The sequence below is a fragment of the Magallana gigas genome, chromosome 3 (genome assembly GCF_963853765.1).
Source record: "Magallana gigas chromosome 3, xbMagGiga1.1, whole genome shotgun sequence".
Taxonomy (NCBI): Eukaryota; Metazoa; Mollusca; class Bivalvia; order Ostreida; family Ostreidae; genus Magallana; species Magallana gigas.
This window is the reverse complement of record NC_088855.1, coordinates 56,939,360-56,953,671: the sequence shown is the minus strand read 5'-3', so window position 1 is coordinate 56,953,671 and position 14,312 is coordinate 56,939,360. Positions and strand designations below refer to the sequence as shown.

The following is a 14,312-nucleotide window of genomic DNA, read 5'->3' as shown; positions in this document are numbered from 1 at the left end:
GTGCAGAACCTTGTGATAACCTAATTATAGATTCATACGTGATGGTAATTTTAAGCGTGTCATCATTAAAAGACTGAATGGTATATGTTGAAGCAAACAGTTCAAAAGATTAATATGTTTCTGCACTATTCCATATACATAAGTAGATATCATAGAGATAACCATACGTGGCTTTGTTACATCATATTTTTATATCAAAATACAAACAGGGAAAAATTACAAACCAAAATCTATCTAATTGGAAATTTAACAGTTTAGAAAGTTAAATTTCATTTATATAAGGAATAAGGAATCATTTCGGCCGGGGAGTGATCAAATCCAATAAAGCCCGAAGGGCTTTATGATAGATTTGATCACGCCCCGACCGAAATTATCACCTCATAATATTCATAGAATGATTCCTTATTACTTATTTTATATGATTTTAAGCCATCGTACGATAATATATTTAAATATAAATAAAAAAAAACCCACTGACGCCTCGATTTGGCGTCATTTGTATTATGGGTTGTATAGTACAAAATCGATACGTAGTGTTATCACAGGCAAAGACACTGGAAAATGTAAATATATCATATTAAGAATCAATCTTTTATCAGATACTGTGACAGGGAATATATGTAGCACTGAACTATTATGCATATTTTATGCCTGCAAAATTAGTTATATATATATTTTATATGAACTATGTATCAGAATGATATAATGTATATTTCAAGGATTATTTTTGAATCAAAACTATAGTGAATAAGTTATATATCAACGAACTCGTTGCATGATCATTAAGGTAGTCCATCCATAACTAAGGTGAATTAAACAATTTTGATTGATCTATAATACATCAAATACATATTTTAAAGCTAATATGAGGCTGACATAAACCAAACTTGGGTGTATGTATGTAGTCAATTAAATGAAAGTTTTGCACTTAAAACTTTTTAAAGAGCTGTCTGGCCTTTAGGAAAATTTTTAAAAAATCATTTTCTGAAAATATGTATCGTAAACTATAAATTATTTTAGCATATTCGAAGAAGGAGAAAGCTTTTGCAACTTTTTACCAAGAGAAATGTGAGAAAATAACTTGTACTAAACAAACATATTTAAAAATGCATTTTTTCCATAGACTTCAACATATGAAAAATTTATCAAAATTATTTTTTTTTAAAGATTTCAAAGGTAAAACTTTATTATTTGATAAACTTCTCAAAATCACACTAAAATTTTAGTGATCAAACTTGCAATCTTTTAGATATGAAATATGATAGTTATGGATGGAATACCTTAATTACAAGGACCCCTGTTACAAAATGGTTCCATGTAAACTGACTATTACACTTATATGAACTTACAGAATGGCAAAAACTTTTAGTTCTTTGTGAATTTTTTTTTAATAGACTCACAATGAAAGTGCATAGTGCTGAGAAACTGTCTGTTTTTCTATCTGTTCTATTTTATATGTGTAATGATGGCATTCTGTGACATATTTTCTTGAATAAAATGCAATGAAAAAAAATGAAATTTTGACCGCATGCGGTTCATTTTTAACTGTTGCATTAGTGTAAACATAAAAACAGGTAATGTTAATAATTCTGAACGGTTTGACATTTTCAAACGTAAATACCTTTCGGGCTTATCAGGATTTGATTAAGTGACCAACCAAATTAATATCCTGATGAACGTTTTAACTTGCTGTTTATTTCATAATCGAATCTGGGTACGTTACTTCTTGCTGTTGTTTGGCACCATTTTTGCAATGAATTGTGAGAAAAAACTAACGGGAGAATATAAAGAATATTGTTAAACATTACACCTGAATTTTAATCCAGTGATAATCACAATATTACTTATTATGTTTGTTACTGACTGTTTACAGAAATGCGTGGGGAAGTAAAGTCCATTGAAGGCGTGGCGGAGCCGAGTAACCGACCTAGTAAGTATTTTGTTTTGTCGAGGACCGAAGTTTGATATGTAAACAAGCAATTAAATTCATAGCTTGATTCTCTATTTTTTTTACCTTCCTCGTTAGTCATATGTGCTAACCTGGATGCCATTGTAGGATCGTAATAACTACGTCACGGGCAAAAGGGGGGAAGGGGTCACTCTAAGTATTTTAGGGATTAAAAACTAAATGTATGGTTGAACGTTTGTGTAAACAATAAGCTCAAATAACGTAACGTCCGCCATGTTGCCGTATAAATTTTGACACTCGCCATGTAAAGAAATTTATAAAGCGATCACGTGACGCAATTAATCCAATGTCGTCGATGCATTCTAGTTCGAAGCAAAACAAAATACAGTTTGTTGAATTTAATTGCGAATGATAGAGAACAATATAGTTAAAGTTTGGATTTTTGATTTTGCAAATCATATTATCATCATCGCCGTACATATCTCAATTTACAGAAAATGTTAGAAAGTGCTAAAAATAAATTTTGTTTGATAGATTATAGTTTTAATGGACGATATTCAACAGAACGTATCCTGATTACTTGAAAACAATTCACATTTCTGATTTTTTGCAGGATTTTTGGACAAAACCCCAGACTTGTTTGAAGGGAACATATGTTATGTTGACAGAAAAAAGAGCCACAATGAAATATAAGGAAGTTTGGTTATTTCTGTTTAATTCTACTAATAAAAACGCATATATAAAAAACAAAGCAAAACAAGTTAAGTAAATAAGTCATTTTTGGATAACAAATTATTTTTTTTCATGGCATGATTATGAAATTTACATTTGTTGAATAAAGTCACCAGTTTACCTATGTATGAAAAGTCACAATAACACACAAACTGTTAGCCATCTCAAAACTCATATATCACTCTAACTTTAACGTAAATTCCCTTTTTGTTATCATATCAACCTTCCTCCCTATGCTGAATAAAGATAAAAACAGCTGGGTAAAGCCGAATCTATGGGAGAATTAGTACTGCAATATGAATTGCCGTTTATGGTATTCTGATATTAAATTGCAAGTCATCTACTTTCGTTATCTTTGTTTCCAAATACATTACTTTATAAATATTGATAATAAAGAACTGGGAAATTAAATGAGTGTTAATATTTTTAATCTTCTGTCATCTTTTGTGACCAATGTAATCAAAGCTAAGATACGCAGTACAAAACAAAAGTAAATTTAATAGACTTAAGTCACTTATACACGCTTATATTCGATAAACAGCTTACCAATCACTCATCATCAAGTGTTCATACTGTTGATGATACATGAACTTCTCCGGAATATTTCCCAATTTAACTATACCGATTTTAGTAGTGTGCCGCCATTACTTTGTTTTCAGCGGTACGAGTTTCTAAAGGGGTATTTTTTTATTGGAACTTAATCTTGTCAATTAATAGATATTTTCTTAGGTCACAGGGAGATGATTCTTTCCAACTAGAAAGAAACCATGTTATATAGATTAATAAACCAATAAGGTTTGTCTCCACTTTTTCCTCTTTACAATGTAATAGCTCACTTGTATGAAAGTATGATTTCGGTGTGCATCAAAAACAAACACATTTTGAGACAAAATTTATGAAAATGTGCTATGTAGCATTTATAAATATATAACATTTAGTAAAATTAAATGATAAATAAAAAAGATAAAAAAAAGTAATCAAGGATTTGAATTTGATTTTTTGTTATCTATAATTATAATGAAATTATGAAACAATATATCATATGAGTTGATGTCAGCTCTGTAACTACTATTTTATATATGTCAGATTTATAAATATCGGATAACAGATCACTTAATTACATTGCATTTAGCAGTCATTTTGTCCATTATAAAAATAACAAATTACGTCTGTAACGTGATATTTCACCAAAGTTAGCTGATTATAGATCCCTATTATTTTGCTTATCTAAGCATGGATTTGTGTGTTTTAAGATAGATATATTCAACTGTGTTGACTTTCTCAATTTTACAACAAAAATAAACTATAGATTTCAGTTCTCTGAACGTAAAAATGAAAGAATTGAATCTATTTAAGTAAAAAAAAAATGAAAGTTCTTGAATCAGATAAAGGAGGTGTATAATCTGGAAAGAAGGCGAAAACGTTCCAAGTTGGTAAGAAGAAAATTAACAACATTATAAAAAGAAAAACGGAGCATCTCGTGGATTATGAAAAGAATGTAGACTTAGTAAGAAAGCGCCGTCGTCATTTGATGGGGAACAAAGAAAAAAACTAATTTTATCTAAATCCAGGGAGATTGAAAACACTATTTGCAACAATGTAGGGGTTTAATGTAAATATCGAAGACTTTAATATCAGCATTTAAAGAGTCCATGGATATTTCATGATATTATATGCGAAAAAATATTTTGCTTTTCAAAAAGTTGGCATCTCAATTATTAAACTAATAATTCATCCTGTAGTATTGATATGAAAATTAGCTTTATTCATCAAAAGCAACTACGTATTTCGCAGTGTAATATTAGTATCAATCTTAGACTCTTGCCCGATGTGAAGCGAAGGGCAATATATTCGTCCGAACGGGGCTAATATAATCAATGTTGCCCGAAAACTCAGTCAACATTTGTTTTGTTATATGAAGGAACAAACAAGAAATTAAGAAAGGATTTGAAAACAGATCGTCGTAATTTTCTTAGCTCAACACAGAAATCACGAATTTAATTTTGCACAAAGTTCATTTCCAAAAATCCGTATTATACTATTTTACATCTCAAAAATTGAGTTGCTTCCGGTCTCGAATTCGAACCTACCAGTATTTTGTCTTTTACTCTCTTTATAATCTCCTGGTGCCCCGACCCCCATTCTCGTGCTTGAATAAACCCACAAAACACACAAAAAACAACACCAACAAAAACAAAACAATTCTAATTGATTAATAGTTTGAATTGAGTTTTCATTTTAACAAAAGAGTATGATTTTTCTAATTTATTGGGAACAGGACCATGAGTCAATTACACTCTAGTCAATGAATTGTCTTGTTTAATAGTTTTAATGAGGATGTATTCAAATGTTTTACACAGAGAAAACATTTTTTTAAAGAAAATTTTAAAAACAAAGTACTTATTTTCTTAACTGTGCAATAGGGATAAAAATATTGTTTTAATCATCGAATCAATGACAGTTATTAAACTAAGGTTGTATATTTTATTATAATTTCATATTCCTTTGAGGACAATTTTTTCGGGGGGGGGGGGGGCTTGACACAAAAACCAAAAACTCAATGATAGTGAAACGCTTGTAAAGTTAAGAGAAAGAGAGAAAAAAGTTACAACACATAAGATACAGTGGGATTCCTTTTTCTGAAATCATATGCAAAAAGTAATAGAAACGTCTCAATTTGTTTCAAATGACAGTTGTTACAATCTTTGTATTTGATAATGGGAATATTTAGTATCTTTTGACTTTGTGCACGTAAAAAAATTGTTTTAATGTTCTACTTTTTCTGATTTGGGAATACAATTGTTTGCTTGATCATCATCAGGAAAAGAAAATTGATAATTTTGCTATACGGCCACCTGTTACATCATCTAGTTTTCATTCCTGTAATTTGCTAAATGAAAATAGCTATCGAATAAGAATGAGCTTTATCTGTTTTTCCAGATGTTTTCATTAGAAATTGGTAATTTCTTGGAGTTAAACGCTATTAAATTACTTAATATAGAGTGATATAAGTACTTGCCATAAATTCAATGTTTCATATGGCTGTTCTAAATACAACCATCAATGGAACGATCTGTATCTTGTTAAGTGTTTTAATTGGTATGCATGACTAAATCAATATGATATTTGAGATCGAACAGAAATTTGATGGAATGGTGTAATAATTACATATAATTGTTAAACAAAATCTACATCTATGATTAGTGAAGTAAACATTTTCAAACAAAATCTATTCAAACCAATCATTTAAAAAGAAGTAACTGATAATTTTTTTTTTTTTATTTCATCATTAATATATATTCCTGACCACCGAAGTTAAAAAAGATTACCAAATTGATGCAAGGTTTATCAATTTACGTTCTTGATCCTACATATTTTTTAGGAGTTTGATTCATTGACATTATGAATGGTGAAATACTATTCAATATCCAATTCAAAGTGTATCCGTTGCTCTCGGAAATAGTACTGCAGAGAATTAACACAAGTTTGATGTAATTTTTGAAAACGTTAATTTGTAACTTCCTGCTTTTAGTGTGTATTTATCTAAAATATTTTGAATACACAACATTTATTTTGCACTTGATGTGCTTTGATTTGAAGTGTTGAAAATTAGATTATTGAGCCACAGTTAATATAATCTGACATTTCTTGACCAGTTTCAGATGAAAAAGGTAATTGAAAACAATAACTATTATCTGTGGGGGCAGGCACAGTTAGCTGTCCTTCATAACTGACATCAAAGTAGACGTCAGAGTCCTCGCTGTCTGAAGGACTTTCCGGTCCGTAGATACAGTTAGCATACCCGATATCATCATAGTTTACATATAAGTCTTGATTGTTGGATAAAACCGATGATGCATTGTCTTTCTTTGATTTGTTTTCGAGGAAAGCTGTGTTGTTAACCGATTGCTTGAGTTCGAACATGGCTGATCCGTCGCAAAATTTCTGTTGTCTCTTGCTTTGATTGCTTACTTGATGTTCTGTATTACCATACTTTCTTGATGAGAAGTAAGTATGTTTTTCTGTATCTGTCGTTTGATCATTGACTTCTATCATGTGAGTGTTATTTTTAGAGGTTCTCACAAACCCATTTTTGTTGTTTTTACGAGCAGTGTCAAATTGACGCCAGCTGACATGAATACTTTCCTCATGCGAATGGCAGGTGTTAGTCAGTGTCCCTCTAGAACATGGCACTGGGTCTGTGAATGTGTCCGCCTTGCCGGAATGGTAAAGAGATATGTTTGGGCAGTCAGCTCTAAGGTTCAAATGATTGTAAACATCGGATGATGTCACGCTGTTCTCTTCTATCGCTGGAAACTGTGCTCCGGTGTTGAAGTCTGTCACTTTGCTCTTTGAATGTGATTCTATGAAGTAAAAAAAATCGATTCGCTTTGCATACGTTCATGCCATGCAATTTATTTCAATATATTTTGTTTGAATGTTTCAGATTCACTTATCATTCATATTGATTGTTCAAAAATTATATGACAAATTACCTTTTCTTCTATTCTGCACTTTTATATTCCTACAATGATTTAAAATTAGTTGTACTGTTGACAGTGACAGCAATGGAAACTTTCGAAGTCATAAAAATGAATAAATGGAGAACTTCTACCTGAAAAATACCGAGCCGACTACGAAACACACAATGACAATTAAAGAGGACAAAGTCTCAAAGACATCTGTAAGAAAATCAGATACAAGTAAAACAATTTTTCTTTTGAAATCGAATTAAATTTATTTAAACACTTCTGAATATTCTATATTGGTATCATTTGTAATCGATATTAAAAAGTAGGAAGAGTAGCTCAACAATCATCGTTTTTGGAAATTGTCTTTGTTTTAATATATTTACATTCATTATTTCAATAAATCTTGTCGTAATGCAATGTGATTTATTTTACCCACAGTGTTTTGCTTGAGAAACCTGTGCATCACTGGTTATTGCCTCTGTAACACCTTGTTCTGTAATGTATTCTGTAATTTATAGACCGTTTTTAATTAATATCATAAAGATAAGCAACATGTTAACGATAGTTTCTGTTTAACACAGTGTGTTTTGATATCACCCGCGTTAATAAATGACGAGATATTTTTTTTAATTGGAGATAGCTTGATTGACTTGGATCTGTACAGTTGACACTGGTTGCGTTACACAAACACCCTGCTGTCGGTTCACAATACATGTCCGAAGAGCAGTGACATTGTAATTTACAAAGACGTCCAAAATATCCAGGTGGACAAATTTCTGAACAGTTTACACCTCTGTAGCCTGGCATACACTCTACAAATTTAAGGTTCAATATCAGTATTTCTTAATGAAAAATCTTAGTTCTTTGATTTAAAACTGGATCTCCTCGTTGTTTCATTTAGGAAATTTGGAGCATGCATTACTTAAAACATTCATGACTCATGTCGTCTGTCAAAATTTCTATGATGATGAATGAAAATGATTTAATGCTAAAAATATTTTTTTAATGTTTATATCAAATCTGTATTAAAATTATCAACCCTTTAGATGAAACACGAAGTTGCATTGATAATTTCCTGTATATACTTGATTGATTATTGCATTAACACTCCACTTATTAACATCAGGGAATTAGCTGGTTAATTAGACAAGCTTTAACATCACTGATATAATACAAGAAACTTATCAATGCTAAAAGTAAAAGTCGTTTCTATAATATTAAAACAGAGTTTAAGCGACTTGAAGTTGGGAATAAACAAGTGAGTTGATTATGTCTTAGTCTTGTTTTTCTATGGAACGCGTCATTTGATCGATCTAGAAAATCACGTGACAGGGTAAACAGAACACCGTGTGAATATCATATTGCACCTCTTCGGATTTCTCGGGATTTTTCATTTCAAATAGTATGAGGATTCGATAAAAACAAATATGATTAAATAAAAATTAGTTTAATTATCTTAATATCACAGAACCCAATTTAAGTATCAATGATTCAAATTAACGAATAAAAAGAGATACAACAAGCAGACTAACTGTTCTTGAACAGTTAGAGATATTCTCTTTTATCTTATTTTTGTTTACGGTGAGGTGATTAACAGATTTTAAAATGACCTTATCCATTGACCTTTATGTCATACTGATTAGCCAAGAGAAACGCTCCTATTCTAATTGGTCTGAATTCTCTATAAAAAGGATGAAGTGATTTTATGGATTTTTAAAAATAATTTCAGGGCCATTAACTGATCCTTTTGGTATGAATAGATTGAAGAACCCTATAAGTGTACATAAAACACTGTTTAAAGTTTCTATCTGTAATGGTCAGAGGAGTAGCGATTACAAGCTTGTCCTTCTCAAAGGGTAATAACTCTGTAACTGTGTCACGGTAAAAGCTAGTGGGGGGGGGGGTCTATTTTAAAATGTCTTAAGATGTTTTTGTTCATCAATGTAAATAAAACGGTATGAATAATTATCAATAGATTAACAAATCACCTTGACCTTTGAACTTTATGTCATTTTGTTTCAGCTAAGGCAGACGCTTCCATTCTAAGTGGTCCGAAGTTTTTTTAATGATACAATTAGATGGTAAAAAGGTAGACGTGATTTTATATAAATTTTAATACTTTCATGGGCAATAACTGCAAAAAAGGGCCTCCGATCCTTCCGATATGAATAGATTGAAACATTCCTAAGATGTTTTGAAAACATATGTCAATGTTCAAAGTATCTATCTCTTGTGGTTTCAGAGGAGTAGCAATTAAATCATGTCTTTATGTCAGTAAGATCTATTTTCGACAAAATAGGAGCAAAGGGGCTATATTTTGAAATGTAATAAGAAGACCTACTATATCTACGGAAACGTTCTCTATTCCATTTGAAACAAAAGAAATTTAAATTTAAATCCTGATAGGTAAAAAGACCTAATGACCTAAAGAAATTGAACAATCACGACTTTTATCTTTCGAAAAGTCGAAAAACTATTAGAAATCGACGTATACTGTATAATTATTTGTTGTTCGGTATAATAAAAACGTTATTGCATAAATGTTAGAAAAATATTAAGGGCAAAGCCTTCGAGAAATATTTTTTATCGGGGGGGGGGGGGATTACTGTTCATATTTCCGTCACCATTATGAAATACATCTATAATATCATTAAAGCCAAAATCTATTTTATTTCATCTAAATCTTTTATTTACGATCTTGTATTTTTTCTATTTAATCTGATAAATCTATATCTTGTTTTTATGGTTTTAATATTTTTCTCATGCAAAAATATTGTATATGAGAGAATTGCATAATTCGTATTCTAACATCCAAATTACAAAACTGTATTATGAAGTGAAAGCAAAAAATATTATTGGGTGCAAAATTAGGTCCAATATTATTGGGTACAAAAGAATGTGTTTTGATTTCAAAAACATAAAAAATGTCAAATTATTTTATTTTGTATTTCAAGTCGTTCTCAAAGTTTATCAAGTACTTTAAATCACAAATACATACCTAAGCATTCACCATCCTTCAAATAAAAATTTGAGCAACATCTAATCGATGAGCTGAAACAAATAGAAAAAAGGTGAATACCTAACGAAACGAAACTAAACTGTTTAAATTTTCCTAATTTTTTAATTTAAATCAACAGCGGGAATAAATTTTTATTTTAAAGAATCGTAAATATTCCTCAAAATATCGTTCTTTATTAGGTTTAGCCATTCCCGTATTTAGTTAAACAATTTAGTTCTAAAGACACGTTTCGTAGTATGCTGTAATATGATATATGATTAAAGCCCCTTAAAGCAGTTTCCAATATAATCGTAAATAAATCAAGTACTCGTACGAAACTCGCACGATTCAGAGCAATCGTAGTGCGATGTAAAAGCATAAAATCATTGCGTCTATATGCGGATGTTGTACAATGGAAGTGAGTGTTGTAAAATGACGCGATGGGATCGCACAAAAGAACCAGATGATCATACGATTGAATATGCACCAATGCATAATGACGGTTATATATACCGCCTTTTCCGACGCTTTTAGGTTGACATAATTTGAATGCAAGATAAGATACCACCCAAGAAGATGACAAAAGCGACAACCAAAAATCAAGGTCGATTGTGGTCTGAAACAAATATGGTTATTCAGTCTATACTGTATAAGTAAACTATTCGCCCCCGTTTTAATTTTGCTCAGTTCACTTTTTTTGTCAGTTAGCAGATTAAGACTTGGCCAATCCCAAGTTTTTCACATTATCTCTTTTTTTTACCACAATATTGCTGGGGCAAATTCAAGACAAGGCAAAACCTACGTAAAAGCCAAAATATCACAGGGCGAAAATGACCCTGTATCCTGTATACATTATTGGCAAAGCATGGAAACTAAAACAGTAAATCTTGCAAACATTGCAAGTTTACATGAGACAGGTTGAGCAACAGTCTCGTGTTCGCACAACGCACGCATAAACAGCTGTGTATTATCTTACTATCGTTAAAAAAATGTGCATCGCTCTTGCGAGTACAGTGAGTACACAGAACGTTGTAAAACGTTCGTGCTAATGTTCGTGCATTGAACTGCAATAAATTGGATCGCATTTGGTCTCGTCTAAAAAGTGTGCATGTCCATGAGTTGATGCGACCACACAAATGCATGAAACGAATGCAAGAGCTCGTGCAACGTATGCAATAGCTCGTGCGAAGCCAAATAACTCCGATCGAAAAGTGTTGTAAAGTTAATTGTAAAAGAAGCTTTATGTGATGTCATTTGAAATGATCTCAAAAAAGAATAAAGAAAGATATCATAAAAAGCAGCCCAAAACTGGTGTGTATTCTATTGTGGCATTTTTTAAAATTTTTAATCATACCCAGGAGTAAAAATAAAAAAAATTCAGACATTAAATAGAAGTATATGTCGAAAAAAATTAATTCAGAGAGGAAATATTTCAAATCGCTAAAAATTTAATGCTTTCAAGGATCAACATTATTTATATTTTAACTTAAATATGACACACATGTATGGTTACCGTAATGCAAAAGTTATTTATAACGTGTTGCACAGGTTTATTAAAACATGTTACAATTAAATTGTAATATATTATTAAAATAAAAATACATTTGCTTTAAATAAAATTAACCGTTAAATTAACCGCTGACTTTAAAAATTCATATTAAAATAAGAAAATGTACGTTATCGAAGAATTCACCCACCTGTTTGGATTCATACAAATCCCAGTTCCACTTATACTTTGACAAACAACGAGAATGTTACATAACACAGAAAATAAACCACCAGCTTATACAACATTGTGTATCTCATAACGAAGTACAAAGTGATGACACACAATGTATAACCTAATGTTTGAGCATATTTCCTGTGTTTGTTGCGAGTATGATTCCTATCTATAATTTATCAGTGGGAACTGTTATCTGCATTTTTGGATTGATTTCCTTATTGATAGTTTCGCAATTCCTCAGCTTCGATTTCAAAACAGCATTTGATAGTATGGAAGAAAATAAAATTATAGCTTGTGTTTACCACATAATGATAAAGATTAAATGAGAAGAATTATTGGTGGAAATTTCAATCAAAGTACTGAAGTACTGAAAGCCGGGCTCTTTTGGTGTGTCTGTATGGAAAATTCATGCGCATATTGTATGTGTCCAAAGTGCATAGTATTGTTTTTGAAACACGTAATTAATAAGTAAACTAAAACAGATAGACAATTCTCTTGAAATTAAAAAAACAAACAAACAAAAAAACCAACACTTTTGACAAAACGTGGCTCTTTGTGTAACTAATCGGTATAGCGGAAGCTTTTACGTTGAGCTGTTCGGTTTTCTGTATACTTTTAAAGTTGTGCAATTTATAGTGACATTGGCGATTTGCCTGCCTACAGCCAGGACTAACAAAGTAAAGATGTATTGAAACAGTTGGTTTAATGTCTGTTATATATGCCTGGAGTTATTCTTTTTGTAATTGAAATCAAAGTATTTGATTTGCAAGCAAAGCACTATAACTTATAGGTAACATTATTCTTTTTGAAATAACACTATTACCTAGGAATTGTTTTAAATATTCTCAATTACACATATATCACTTAATATTTATTCGTTTGATGAGATATCGGCGCTTCTGATTGGTCGAACAATTTCTTTGATACCTGCATCAATAACATTTTTGCCGGATCTACTTTTCTCAACTGTTTTGATCTTACACTATTTATAGAACGGGAATTTCCAAGATAAACACTATCAACAAAATGCAAAGTTGAGTCTGTTTTATTGTAAGCAAACAAAATGAAAATGCAACATTGTGAATATACAAAACTTGAAAGTTTAACCTTCAAAAATAAACAAAACACGTTATTTGATTCACGAAATAGAAAATTAAGCGTCTTCTCACGATTTCGTCTGCTTGAGATCAATCAACATTTACAGCGAGGCTGGCTGTTCCTTTTCCAGGAATATTATAACGAACATATAGGCCTATAAACTTTCACGGTAACACTGCTGTTCAAATTTGGTAACAATAATTTTTAAATTTTCACACGTACATGATCGTTCATCAGAATAAGCGTCGTAAAGAAAAGCTATGAGTAATGCATCAACTCCTTCGGCGCATTCCAAGCGGCAGATATACCATTTAAGTACATCACTGGCTATCTATAGTTACCACACCGTTTACAAAAGTCGCTTATACATACTATTCTTTGTTGACATATCAGCTATTTTCGTCCACGATCGCCTTTCCTTGGATGGTTGTCCAGTTGCATATTCCAGCAATCTCACATGAAAATTAGTTTTATTACGAGTTTTTCTGCACAGTGAATAATATCACAAGCTATCGCATGTATTTTCCTTTCGTTTTCAATTCAGCCGGTTCAGATTTTAACTCACTATTAGTGTTTAATCCATCAAATTCAGCTCAATAGCTTTGCATCAGCTGAAGGTGCATCCATTTTGAATATTGTTGCTGTTGTTGTTTTGTATTCATACGCGCCGCTTCATTTACATTATTTACATCAATGACACTTCACATTTTTTTTATTTGAAAATGTTTTATTAAATGATAAGAAATGAAGATAATAATTTTTCTATTGATCGACGTATCAAAGGAAAAATTGACCGGAAAACGTTTTCATCAATGCGCTACGTGCATTGATGAAGTTTTCCGGTCAATTTTTTCTTTGATACGTCGATCAATAGAAAAATTATTATCTTCATTTCTTAAATCATTAAAATTTGTGGCAATTGATGCAATGTACATGATTGACTACATTCCTTCGCTTGCTAACATAGAAATTAAATTCATTTTGTTTTCAATCTATCAACCTAAGGTTTAATTTTTGAGGCAAAATATAAAAGACTGTATTGCTTATCATTACTGTGAACTTTTGTTTGGAAATATATTTTTGTATACGTATCATTTCAACAGTAAAAAGTGTTAACATTATTTCTTCCTAACACCTCGGTATATTTACACATATCTTGGTATTTTAACAAAACATAAACAACAACACTAAAGGAAAAACGTTTCTTCTTCAAGTTACTGTTATCTATACATAGCAAATCATATTGTTGATTGTAACAACAAAACACAGCCAATTTACTTACATTAAATTCTTCTAATAACAAGTAATAACAGCTAATATATCATATGTTTTTTTGAAAACGTAATCTTAAAACAATCGACAAAATAAAATCATGCTTAA

General features: G+C 31.0%; 1 long non-coding RNA gene across 1 annotated transcript; it reads right to left on the bottom strand.

Annotated features, from left to right (window-relative positions):
• Positions 1-7,728: 7,728 nt before the first annotated feature.
• LOC136273409 (uncharacterized) lies at positions 7,729-11,912 on the bottom strand. Its single transcript, XR_010711620.1, has 3 exons — positions 11,809-11,912; positions 10,112-10,164; positions 7,729-7,925 (listed from the first exon to the last, which is right to left on the bottom strand). It is a non-coding gene; the product is annotated as an uncharacterized lncRNA (long non-coding RNA).
• Between the last annotated feature and the right edge of the window lie 2,400 nt (positions 11,913-14,312).